General features: G+C 53.6%; 1 protein-coding gene across 1 annotated transcript in view; it reads left to right on the top strand.

Annotated features, from left to right (window-relative positions):
- LDLRAD3 (low density lipoprotein receptor class A domain containing 3) overlaps positions 1-13,170 on the top strand; it is a 188,711-nt gene that overhangs the window by 73,524 nt on the left and 102,017 nt on the right. The window lies entirely within an intron of this gene.

Raw genomic sequence — 13,170 nt, 5'->3', positions numbered from 1 at the left:
GAAAGTAAGAATCTTACTGTTATGGGTTGAATTCTGTCTCCCTCCCGCGCTCCCCCCCCCCCAAAAAAAAAAGAGATAATCAAAGTCCTAACCCCCAGGACTTCAGCATGTGACCTTATTTGGAAACAGGGTTATTGTGAGTGTAATTAGCACGCTGAGGTCATACTGGAGTCACGTGGGTCCTTAATTCGGTATGGTGGGTGTCCTCAGGAGAGGACAGTGTGAGAATGTGAGGGAAGAAAGCCATGTGACGTAGAGGTAGAGACTGGACTGATGCAGCTGCAAGCCTTGGAACGCCAGGAATGGACAGCTGCCACCAGCAGCTACCAAGAGGTAGGGAGAGATTCTCCCCAGAGCCTCAGAGGAAGCGCGGCCCCATGCACCCCTCCATCGCAGACTTCTGGCCTCCAGGAATGTGAGAGAATACATTTCTGTTGCTTAAAGCCACTCAGTTTATGGTACTTTGTTTTGGCCGCCCTAGGAAACTAATATACTTCCCAGGGACAATGAAAGCCATTTGGGCTTCAGTGGGCTGGCTCAGCCCAGTAGATGTGGGCATTCCTTCAGCCTCCCGCCCCTCCTCCCCCCACCCCCCCCCCCCCCCGCCATCCCACCTGACCCCTGTGGAAGAGTCATGCTCTTTGTTTCTGCTGGACACACTGCCTTGTCACGTGATCCAGGTGTCCCCTCTCCTCCAGGTCTTGGTTCTGGCAAGCCGTTGTTCAGTGCTGCATTTCAAAAGCCTTATGAGGTTGAGCTTCAGAAAGCAAAACGGGCCCTTACAGAGTCTAGAGAATATCATTGCGCTTTAGCGCTATGTCTGTTGGTGGCCAAACGGCACCGGAATGTTACTGGTGATTGGACCTCGGTTCAGCAGCCTCGGTCCTTGAGTTCTAGCTAAGAAAAAATTCAGAGCCAAGACTCAAACACAAGCAAAAGTTTATTTAGAAAGTCACAGGGGTAGAAGTGAGCCATAAAAGAAATGGGCTCAGGAAACAAGATACAGAGGCCAAGGGGGTGGGGCATGGGGAGAGCGAGAGAAGGAAAACGTGCCTATGGGAAGGAGCGGGGAGAGGGGGGAAGCTGTGTTCTTAGCTGAATCCTCAGTCCTAAGGGCTTTTAAGGGCAGGGATTTTAGGGGAGGTCCCAGGGGAGGGTCATGATAGAGTAGTCATCAACTCTCCAGGTGTGCCATTTCAGAGCCATGGTCTGTACTAGTTGGTTGGCTATACGGTCATTGTGTCTGGTCCTGATGTTAGCTTTGATGTAGGTCCCTCTGGTTTTGCTACTTTTCTGGGCCTGGAGCTGAAACACGATTGAAGCCTTGATGTTATCTCCATTTTTACCAAAACGCTGTCTCTGTAGTCTACAGACCCGAGGCTTTGTTCCTAAGATTATTTGATGCTGATCAGAACCTCATTGTCCTGAAGGCTTAATGCTTAAGGGAGTGATTGTGCAAGGGCTTGTATGGGAGTCTTATGAGGCTATTCTCTGGCCCCCTTGTTCCTCCTCTAAGAGGGTCTAAACCACGTGACTAGCGATATGCTAGGGGAGGAAAGGTCACCCTTAGAGTGAGGTCTCGTTTTTCCCAGCTTTGCCAGTTGCTAGGTACCTGGGGCTTTCTGTCCTGGTGACCTTCTGTCCCTGGCCCATTGTCCTTGCTCTGCTCATGTCCACGAAACATTTCAGAGCAGAAACTCAAGTTGCTTCACAGCACTCACTGTGCAGAAGAAATCCAAGATCTGTGTGTTAATGTTGCCTCTTTTCTAACTTAGTCATTTTGTTTATGTATTTGTTTGTTTGTTTTTTAATCTTTTTGTTGAGAATATTACAGATGTTCCCCTTTCTTTCCCCCATTGTCCTCCTCCACCCGCTTCCTTCCCCACCCCAGGCCTTCACCACCCTATTGTCTGTGTCCATAGGTAATGCATATATGCATATAAATTCTTTAGTTAATCTCTTCCTTCCCTCTGAGATTCGTCGTTCTGTTCCATGCTTCTATGCCTCTGGTTCTATTTTATTCATCAGTTTATTTTGTTCATTATATTCCTTGTTTGTTTATTTTAGGTTTAATTGTTGATTGATATGTATTTATTGCCATGTTATTGTTCATATTTTTAATCATTATCATCATCTTCTTCTTCCTCTTCTTAAAGAATACACTTCAACATTTCATATAATACTGGTTTGGTGGTGATGAATTCCGTTAGCTTTTTCTTGTCTGAAGCTCTGTATCTGACCTTCAATTCTAAATGATAGCTTTGCTGGGTAGAGTAATCTTGGTTGTAGGTTCTTGCTATTCATCACTTTGAATATTTCTTGCCACTCCCTTATGGTCTGCAAAGTTTCTGTTGAGAAATCAGCTGTCAGAGCTTCAAAGGACTTAGTGAGACTTTCAAAGATCTTAGTGAGAATTTCAAGAATATTAGTGAGAACATAAAAGACATGAAAAAGGACCAGTCAGAAATAAAGCATACACTAACTGAAATAAAGGATAATTTACAGGGATTCAACAGTAGAGTTGAGGATTCTGAGAATCAAATCAATGATTTGGAATATGAGGAAGCAAAAATCACCCAATCAGAAGAAAAAAGAAAAAAAGAGTTAAAAAATATGAAGATAGTATAAGGAGCCTCTGGGACAACTTCAAGGGTACCAACATTCGCATTATGGGGGTGCCAGAAGGAGAAGAGTGAGAGCAAGATATTGAAAACCTATTTGAAGAAACAATGACAGAAAATTTCCTCTACCTCGTGAAAGAAATAGACTTACAAGTCCAGGAAGTACAGAGAGTCCCAGACAAGAGGAACCCAAAGAGGCCCACACGAAGACACATCATAATTAAAACGCCAGGGGCTAAAGACAAAGAGAATCTTAAAAGCAGCGAGAGAAAAGCTCCCTACAAGAGAGTGCCCATGCAACTGTCAGCTGATTTCTCAACAGAAAATCTGTATTTGTTTTTAAATATCTCAGGTAATACCGGGCATACCTCCCACTTCACTTAAATTCTCCCATCTCAAATGTGAGACCATAAGTTCTGTGGTTAAGAACAGGGGCATGGGGGCCAGACAGTGCTGGGTTCCCCCACCCCCACCCCCACCCCTCAGTCTCTGGCACCATTTTACCTTATTCTAGACCTATTGCCCCCTCCATAAGATGGAGATAATAGCAGTACCTGCTCCACAGGTGATATTTAAAACATTAATCAGGCAGTACGTGCAGGCCATAAGCCAGTTAGGAGTTAGCGGACCTTAAACAACAGGCACTATTTCCTGGTGCAAACCGGGTAAAGATCCGCTTGGCTGACCACAGGGCATTGTTCTAAATCCTAAATGAGTCATGTATCTGAGGCTCGGAGCTGGGTGCCTGGAGCAGGTTAAGCATTTGGTAAGTGCTAACTGACATATTCTCTTAGAAAATGCGAGTGACATTGTCCTCGAACCAAACTCTGCTGTGACGTGCCTGGCCTGTGCCACGCTAGCCATTACCGTTCCAGCCCACCCCGCCCACCTCCCCAGCCCCGCACTTTCCCTTGCCCTCCACCCCCTCTCCTCTTCCTGCTCTCTCTTTGAGAGCCTACACCATACAAACACCTTCCAGTGCTGGGTCGGTCTCTTCTTTTCACTTGAGTCTTCCACACACAGTCATGAGCTGTTATGAAATTCTCTGTGGCTTAGAGCTCTAGGGAGCCAGGCAGACACGGAGGCTGGCGCGCAAGGGAAGGAAACAGATGTTTGAGGGCCTGCGATGAGCCAGGCAGGCCCTTCGGGTCGCAGGAAGGGAAGCTGGGAAGTAGCTCTGCTGCGTTGAGTAGGGGACCTGCAGGTGTCCCCCACCCCCCAGAGAGGCTGCTGAGGGCTTGTTCCTAGCTCTGCCGGAGCCCCGCACCGTGAAACACCCACGGGAATGGCGATGGTGGTATTTCGCTTCCTCACTTGAACCGTCCTCTTCAGTCCCCACCGTCACGGCGCTGGCCTGAAACCGGAAGGGCTCCTGCGGCCTCTAAGGTTTTGGGTCTGGACCTGGTAGAAATAACAGCCTTCCGGATACTCTCTTCTCCCCCTCCCCGTGTGCTCTCTGTGCCCTGTGCCCACGGTGAGCAGAGACGTGCAGTCCAGACGTTGGGATCACAGCACAGACTCCCAGGCTGTCACCTGAGGGCTGCATAGGAATTGTCAGGCTACCCTTGACCTAACAGGAATTTGCCCTTGTGCACACTTTTCTAAAAGGGCCCTGGTAGCTGTGTGAAGATGCCAGCAATTTCACACGACGTTGAGAAACACAACGTGTTCTGAAATGTTCATGGTATGTTATTAGTTCCCCGAGGCAGCTATGACAGAAATACCACACGGCGATGGCCTAAAGCAGCACTCTGTGCTCTCCGTCCTGGAACCTTGAGGTCTGAAGTCCAGGTGTGGGCAGGACCAAGCTCTCCCTGGAGCTCTAGGGGAGGGTCCTTCCGTTGCTGGCGTTCCTTGGCTGGTAGATGCACAGGCCAGCCTCGGCCCCCGCCATCATGTGCGGCCTGCTCCCCGGGCCTCAGATCTAATCCAGATTGTCCTCTTCTTCAAAGGATACCCGTCCGTGGATTAGGGTGCACATTCATCCAATATGGCCTCATCGTAACTTGGTTATATATGCACAGACCCTATAAGGTGTATTCCCAGGTCCCAGATGCCAATAACCAACCCCACCGGTCCCTGTGGAGAAGGGAGAGAGCCCGGCGTGACCAGCAGCCCCCACAGGAGAAGGCCTTTGCGCTCACTCCCATTCTGTGTGGGTTCTCCCTGCGTCCACTGTGGGTATCTCGTGGTTTATTTTGCCTCCCTCTGTAGCACAGAGGTCATGGAACAAGACCAGGTTGTCAGTGGAACAGGAGTGGTTTGAAAGCCTCGGAAGAGTGCTTTGTATGAGAAAATAAATATTAGGAAAGAAAACTCAGCACTACGCAGTCTTCGTTCTATCACCTGGCGCCTGGGCTTGGCCACTTCATGGTGAAGAAAGTCCTCCGAACTCGAGTTGGTGTGCGTGGCAGCCTGTGAGAATCCTGTGCCTTTAAAAGGCACGGGGGTGGGAGGTGCTGTGATGGAACCCACGCTTGGCAGCTCTGCCTTGAGCCCCCGGGAGGAAGTGGGAGGACGCCCAGCCAGCTGGAGCAGCCGCCCGGTTCCGTGCGTCCCGCACAAAGACCCTAAAAACTCCAATTAGTTGCCGATGTTTCTAAAACTTGCACATAAAAATCGGGATTATCGGGTTTTCTTGAAAAATGAGATTCAATGTTAGGATACTCCCTGCATTCAGAGACTTGTTTCCTCTCTGCCTCTCAAGCACTTCACCATCTGGCTCGTGCTGAGGGCCTCCAGCATTCATTATTTTCTTTTTTTAAAAATATGTTTTTATTGATTCCAGAGAGAGGGGGAGAGAGATAGAAACATCAATGACGAAAGAGAATCATTGCTCACTGCCTCCTGCTCACCCCCTACTGCCCGGGAATCGAACCGTGACCTCCTAGTTCCTGAGATGATGCTCAGGGCTCTAGTATTTCTTTCATTCCACATGCAGATCTCTGAAATTGAGCTGCCTCTTATAAGTGATAGGATTGAAGGAAAACACACACACACACACACGGTGTCCCTGTTTAATTGGCTGAATTTTTTCTTTCCGACTTATACATAAAGGAGTGGCGTGCCTTGCAGTTGGCAGCATCTTGGATTCAATGAAATACAAGCGCCACCACGCCCCTTCTGGGTCCCCGCTGCGGGTGGGCCTGCCCCCACTTTCCCGAGGGCCACCAGCTGAAATGCCAGTGCTGTCGCCACCAAGTTAGTGGCATGGAGTCGTCTGAAAGTCGTTTTTTTAAACCAACCCTTTTGCACAAAGATCAGCCTCAGTTATCTCCCTGGTCCTCCCGAGAGCCCCGCTGGTTTCAGCCCTGGGCTCGGCCTTCCGCCTGCAGGGGAGCGTCCTAATGAAGGACCGGAGCTAGGAGGGTCCTTGCTCCCACGTGGCGGGACTGAGCATGGCCAGGCCGCCTGGGCCCGTCCTTCAGGCACATCTCTGGGCCAGGACTTGGCGGCTGTAACGGCAAGGGACGCCGTGGGTGCTAGCAGGCTGAGTGATTGTTAATAAAACTTATGACTGCAAAATCACAGAACATCAAAAGCATTTTTTTTTCCTGGCAGGTCTGAATCTTGCTGATCCAGTTGGGCTGTGACTGCGGCCTTTTTATTTTTATTTTTTGTGTGCAGACTTTGCACGTTCGTTCGTCGGCGACACGGCTAGTTTGCTGTTGCCAAATGGATGGTTTTTAAAAAATTCGGACCGATGAGAAAGTGAGAGTTAAAAGAAGAGATACGTGCCCAGAGTTTCTTTTGCTGGTGATACTTGCAGACTAGTTTTCTGGCAGTTTAGAGTGGGAGGCAATGGGGTGGAGAATCTTTGAGGTCAGAACGTAACTGAATGGCCCTGTTTCAAGAACATGGGGCTTTTGACGTGGTTAGGACCACGTCCTTTGTTAAGATCGTTGCAGGAGGGCCGGAGGGCTCCATAAAATGTAGGGGACATCTTAGGGCTCAAAGGCTCTCAGGTTTTCTAGAAGGGAAGGGACGGAACTAGGTTACATGCATGTAATTGTATGTTCTAGGCATGGCAGAGCTTAAGGTTACCTTTGGAAAGGCATAGTTTGCATGCACCTGAGTTTTTTCCAGTCATCAAGGCCCTTCATTTGGGGTGGGTGGGTGGCGTGGATGAGGGACCACCTTGGCCCCTGCTGTCGGGTGGCCCGTGTCAGTGGGAGAGCTGTTTGCTTCTCCAGTTCTTTTGGGATCCAGCGTAAAGCCCGTGCTGTTGGCTGACCTGAGCTAAGAGAAGGTGCTGGTGGGAGGGGGGTGACCCTGGAGGGGAGACTCTCAGCGGTGCATGGAGAGCATCGGCTGTCCCACAGAGCAGGGCGGGTGGCCCGCTTGCATGGCGGTGTGATGGTGGTCACCCAGCACGCTGTCTTTTTCCTCTTGGCCATGTTGAATATTTTGGCCAATGAGAGGGGAACCTGGAGCAGGAGCCTGCCCGTGGCCACACCCGGGCAAGCCCATCGCCATCACTGTGCCGTGGGTCTTCGGGCCTTTTCTGTCCTGCTCCTGGCACAGCCCACTCCTTGCCGCACGGGCACATAATTCTCTGAGGGCCTGGCAGCGGCCAGCAGCCCGTGGGAAGCCGGGTGACACGGAGCAGATGGTCTTGGTTTGGAACATGGAGGGTCTCTGGCGCTAACACTCAAAACCAAACCAGTGTTGTTCCCAGTTCCCTGGAATTGGGGACACTGGCCGGTCTCATGCTGGGAAGGGGCGAGGGAGAGAGGTCCCCTGCTGCCCAAGTTCACCGTGTGTTTCCTGGGCGCAGCGGTGGCGTTGCCGGGTGCTTGGTGCACAGCTCAGGGCTGCGCCCACCTCGTTCCCTGTCCCTGCCGCCGCTCAGCACCCCCTCTGGGATGGAAACGGAGGCCCGGCCCCTGCATTTCCTCCACTTCCCCGCTGAGCCGTTTCGTGGCAGAGGGAGGGGGTGCGGGTCTGGTGGTGACTTGAGGAAGAAGTGGCCTGGCCACCCTGGCTTTGGGGATGGGCCGTGGAGTGGCACTTACGGCTCAGGCTCTGCCAGTGCATTATCTGGGGCAGCTGAGACACAGCCACCAAGACAGGAATTGGTGCCCAAGAGGTGGGGGCAGAAGGCAGGGGAGCCGGGATGGGGGTTTGGCATTTGTGGAGGGAGATACGGAAGGAGGAGGAGGAGGAGCCTTGGACTGCAGTGCGGCTCCACGATCAATCGGTTAGGCCAGGCCCTGGCGGGGTCCAGGAGCCGAAGGCGCCTGCCGGAGGAGTCCTGAGGTGGGCCTCAGACATGCTCCATGCCCCAGGAGACCTGAGGGCTGCACTTCCTGACCCCCACAGCCACCGATGAGCTATGTCATTCATTCATTCATTCACTTAACAAGCATTTATAGAGCACCTACTGTGTGCTCAGGCCTTGATGGCCCGGGGGAAACGATGATGGGGGAAATCCCTGTCCTCCCTCTGAGAGACCCGGTGGAGAGATGAGTCAGCAGACAGGCATCTGCAGTGGGGTCTGGGAGAGGGGCACAGCCTGGGTGCTGCGGGGTCCCACAGGAGGGACACCCGATCTCACCTGGCACCCGGGGAGTGTCTGGGAGAACCACTGTTGAAGCTGAGACGGGCCGGGTGAGGAGGTAACCCAGTAGCAGGTGGGAGCACCTGCACGGAAGGGGAAAAGCTAACAGCCCCGAGGTGAGAGAGGGTGGTGGTGGTTAGGCCTGCCGGAAGTGGTTCCTGTGGCTGGGGAGGAGGAGAGGTTTTCGAGGGGTGTTTAGAGGAGTATGTGGTGGGGGGCCCTGACGCGGGGACCTTGATGACCTTGCCAAGGGGGCCACACACCCTGAGGAGCCAGGCCTTTTGCAGTTCCCACCGGAGCTGCCTGGAAGCGTGGCGTGTGGATCCCACTCTAAAGCCGTCGCCCGCATGCTGGCCATCAGCCACACCCACAGACAGGGCCGGGGCGCGGTTCCCGTGGAGTCCCCACTCCTCCCTGGGCTCTGCCGGGCCACGTCGGAAGGGAACCTCGTGCTCTGGTGCTGACCGCAGCTCGGAGAGCGTGGCGGCGGTGAACACGGCGCCCGTGTGAAACGTGCTTTCCCGTGCCCTCCGACGTCCCAGTCCTGTGCCAGGCCCCTCCCGGCCCCTCCCACCACGTTCTGCATTTCACAAATATTTTGTTTTTCATTCCAGACAGGAGTACAAAGGCAGCTCTGTTTCGTGGGCTGGTCCTGCCCGGCCTTTTCTCCCCCAGATCAGTCCTCCTGAAAGTCTCCTCTTTACGGCTGACCTTTAGGGGGATGACAGGGGAGCCGTATGCTGCTTCCCCCGTGCGTGGCTGCAGAGCGCGTGGGGAGTGAGACAAAAGGAGACATTCAGGAAGCAGAGCAGCGCCTCTGTGCGGAGTTCCCAGGGCGGGCATGTGGCCCGCTGAGCTGGGCAGGGAGGACCCTCTTTTGTGCTTGACCCTGCAGGGTCCTTGGGGCTTGTGATTTTACTTTTCTGAGCCTTCTTTCCCTTCTAAGCAGAAACCTGCCCTCCGGCATCTGCCCTGAGATACCCATGATTTAAGGGCTGCGCCACCTGTCCTTGGGCTTCCCTGTTGATGGAAGTACAGAATTCAAACACCAGCAGAGGCCGCTGCTTAGAAAGAATGAAGCTGGGTGGGTGGGTGGATGGGTGGAAGGATGGATGGACGGGTGGATGGGTGGATGGGTGGATGGGTGGGTGGGTGGATGGGTAGATGGATGGGTGGGTGGGTGGGTAGGTGGATGGGTGGGTGGGTGGATGGGTGGATGGATGGGTGGGTGGGTGGATAGGTGGATGGGTGGATGGGTGGGTGGGTGGATGGGTGGATGGATGGACGGGTGGATGGGTGGATGGGTGGATGGGTGCTTGGGTACATGGATCACTGGATGGATCTGTGGATAAAGACAGGGACCTCTCCTTCTTTAACCACGTTGCCTCCCAGACATTAGCTCCAGCAAGCGGATTGATCTCTCTGCTATGCTGCCCCCTGCAGGGAAGTGAGTGCCTTGCTGGTCTGTGCAGGAGGTTTTCAGGGTTCAGGTAGGACTCGGCCTCCCTTGCAGCAGGAGTGCAAATGGAATTCCACGCATAACACTTCCCCGCCCTCTAAGGAAGGGTTGCATTTTAAGTGTCTGCAGTCAGGCCTGTCTCTCTCCTCGGCCCCGGAGGGTGCAGTGGGGCCTTGAAGCATGAGAACCCACACGGGGGTTCCTTTTAGCAACCCTTTGCTGTCTGTGGGGAAAACCAGTGGCAGGCAAATCCCTAGGCACCCTGCACCAAATACGCCTGGTAGGGTGCCCAGCTATCTCTCCCCTCACCCTAGGGACCATCCCTCCATTCCATCCCAGACTTCTCAAACTGACATGTATTCAGAAGGCACAAGGGATCTTGGTGTAAAGTACAGATTCTGATTCAGTGGGTCGGGGGCGAGGCTGATTGTCTGAATTCCTAACAGACCCGTAGAGGGTGTCGGTGCTGGGGGTCGAGGGTCTGTACTTGGGGTAGAGAGGGTCTAGAGGCTCTGGTTCCCAGGCCGGCTCCATCGGGATGCTCCAGGGTCCTCAGCAAGCGGGAGATTTCCCGTCAGCAAGTCTAGGGTGGGTCCCAGGATGCCGCAGGTGTTCCTGGGACCACACTATGAGAAACGCCGCCCACCCCCGTGCTTCCCAAGCCTCTGACCATTGGAGTCCCCGATGGATTGAGCCACTTTGGGAAAGATTGGTTCACCGGCCGGCCGGCAGTCGGGCCAGGACCCTCTGTGTCCTGTTCCCCAGGTGAGGCCGACCCGCACTCAGGTCTAGGAACTTACCACCTTGTCTTCGGTATCTGCCCCGACCCCAGACTCTCCCTCTGACGACAGTCCTGCTCTGTCTTTTCTCTTGTTGTGTCCAGTTTGCACCTCCTCGGTCCTCCGCAGCCTGGCTCTGCGTTCCCACAGTAACCAATTTGCCCAAGAAACTCTCCGCTGTCAGGTTCAGCAGGCACCGACATCTGACCCTCCCCGCCCTCCAAGCAGCATGGGACACCTGGATCTCACTCTCTACTCCCCTCCTTTATCCCCTGGGCCCACCCCGATCTCCCGGCTGCCCGTCTGCTGCACAGGGAGCCCCTCTGGTCTGCTCCCTGCATCGTCCTTCACCTGGGAATGAATTCCATCCTTTGTTCCTCACGCACCCTCCCTTGGAGAGCTCATCGGCTCCCATAAACCAGTGAGGCCCAAATACTTACTTTCGGAATGATCTTCCTGAACCGCACATCAGGTCATGTGCCTACTGTCTTACTGAAGACAGGGGGCAGAGGACTGGGGAGCCAGCCGGTCTGGGCACAGATCCTGGCCCTGCCACTCGCCAGCCAGGAAATCTTGTGCAGGTCATTGCTCACCCGGAGGGATGGAGCCCCTCACCTGGGTAGAGTGCCAGGCACGAGCTGGCGTACTGGGAGCGCTCAGCAGGCGTCTGCTTTGAGGATCTTCCCAATCACCAGTAGTAAGGAATGCAAATAATAGCAGCAGCCCCCGATGGTGCAGGTCACCCAAGGAATGAAGTGAGACCCCGGAGGGCGCCTCACAGAGCCCTCCTGGCCGGCCACCTATCTCGTGGGTGCCTTCCCTCCGGCACACCTCCCCAGCCGCCCTCCCTCACCCCTGTGCCTTCGCACCTGCGTCTCCCACAGGGAGGGCCTCTGGCCTCCTAGGATCGCCTTTGCGCCCCGCGGAGCTCTCCTGCCTCCCCGCTGTCTTATTTGTGCTTCTGCCCAGTCTCGGGTTTGACTGGCGCACGAGTCCTACTGTACCTACCTGCTTCGTCTCTCTGTCTGTGTCCCTGTCAGACTCGGCTCTTGCAGTCACATTTGCATCCTGGGCATCAGGTATGGCTGTCACTCACTGGGGACAGTGACACTCACTGCAGAACGCGTGAATGTGTGAGTGATGGTGAAATCAAAACCCGCCCACCGGCACAGAGGAAAGCACTCGAATGTCTAAGATCATCTTACCTTGTAAGGATAAAAATTTAGGAATCATCCTTGGGGCCTGTCTTATTGCTACCCCCTCCCTAGTCTCCTCCATTAGCAAGCCCCGCCCCTGCTACTGCTAAAGCTGTGGTTCCCAGCCAGGGGGTGGGACATTTTTGATTGTCCCTTGGGGTGCTCCTGGCTTCCAGTGGGTCGGGCTGGAGATGCTGTGAAACATCCTGCAGTGCACAGCACGCCTCTCACCTCCCCCCGCCCCCCACATACACCAAAGAATCCTACAGCCCAAATGCCAGTAGTGCAGAGGCCCAGACACCCCGGTCTGGAGGGCTCTCCATCGTCCCCACTCCCACACTGGCTGAGGGCGCTCCTGTCACCCCCTGGATGGGTCTTTCTGCCTATTCCTCTACGCCCTCAGTCCATGCTCCACTAGGCAGCAGCTAGTCTTTTAAAGATAAATCAAATCAAAGGACTCCCCTGGAAAGCTTCCCTCTACACTTGGGCTCAAACCCAAACTCGGGCTGAGGAAGCCTACCCTGACCCGCGCCTGCCCTCTCCCTCCACCCATCACTCCCCCGACCCCTGGCTTCCGCTCTGGGTCCACCCTGCCGCCCTGCTTTCTGGTGCAGGCTCTTTCTAGTCTTCTTTAACTTCAAAACTATGGACATTCGGGGGCCAGAGAATTCTCTGTTGGGTGGGGGAGGGCTGTCCAGCACCTTGTGGGATGTTCAGCAGCATCCCTGGTCGACCCACTAGGTGTCAGTGGTACCTACTCCCTTCTCCCCGATTATTGCCAAAGGTCACCTGGGGAGCAAACCGGAACCGGGGAGGAACTTGGCCGATTTAGAACCTTCTTGGAAAGGGGCAGCCCTTTTATTTCTGATGTCACCACCCCTCCTCGATCTCAGGGGTTCTTAGAAAGTTTTGATTCTTCACTTAGTTTATATTCAGAGAGTCGTGCAACGTGTTGACACTATCTGGTTTTAGAACCCGTTCATTTCTCTCCCCAAAGAAACCTTCTGTTATTCATTTCTAATTTCATTCCATGGGGACTGGAGAACATATGTGGTATGATTTCATTCCTTTTGCATCGACGGGGGTTGGTTTGATGGCCTCACGTTTGGAACTCGCCGGAGAACGATTGGCGTGCACCTGAGAACAATGTGTGTTCGCCTGCTGTTGGGTAGCGAGCTCTGTGGAGTCTGATGGGTCCCCTGGGCTGATTGTGTTGTCTGTGAGTCCTGTTCCCTTGCCGATGCTGGTCGTTCTGTCCATTCCTGAAGCCTGGGGTACCAAAGTCTCCAACTCTTCTTGTGTCGTCTGTTCCTCCTCTCAGTTCTCTCAGTGTGCGTCATGTATTTTGTGGATCTGTTTTTACTTGCATATGATTATTATGTCTTCCTGATGGTCTGGCCATTTCCTTGTATTTAGGGACTTTTCTTTTTTTGTCTCGCATTCTGTTTTGTCTGATTCTGTCTTGCATAATCTCCCCAGCTCTCGTGATTTTGGATATATTTTTTAAGCCCCTGGGATTATTCCAATGTGCAGTCAGGACAGAGTGTCACTGTTC

This window comes from Eptesicus fuscus, chromosome 13 (genome assembly GCF_027574615.1).
Source record: "Eptesicus fuscus isolate TK198812 chromosome 13, DD_ASM_mEF_20220401, whole genome shotgun sequence".
In the NCBI taxonomy this organism is placed as follows: domain Eukaryota; kingdom Metazoa; phylum Chordata; class Mammalia; order Chiroptera; family Vespertilionidae; genus Eptesicus; species Eptesicus fuscus.
The sequence above is the reverse complement of the archived record's forward strand: the minus strand, read 5'-3'. Positions and strand labels throughout refer to the sequence as shown.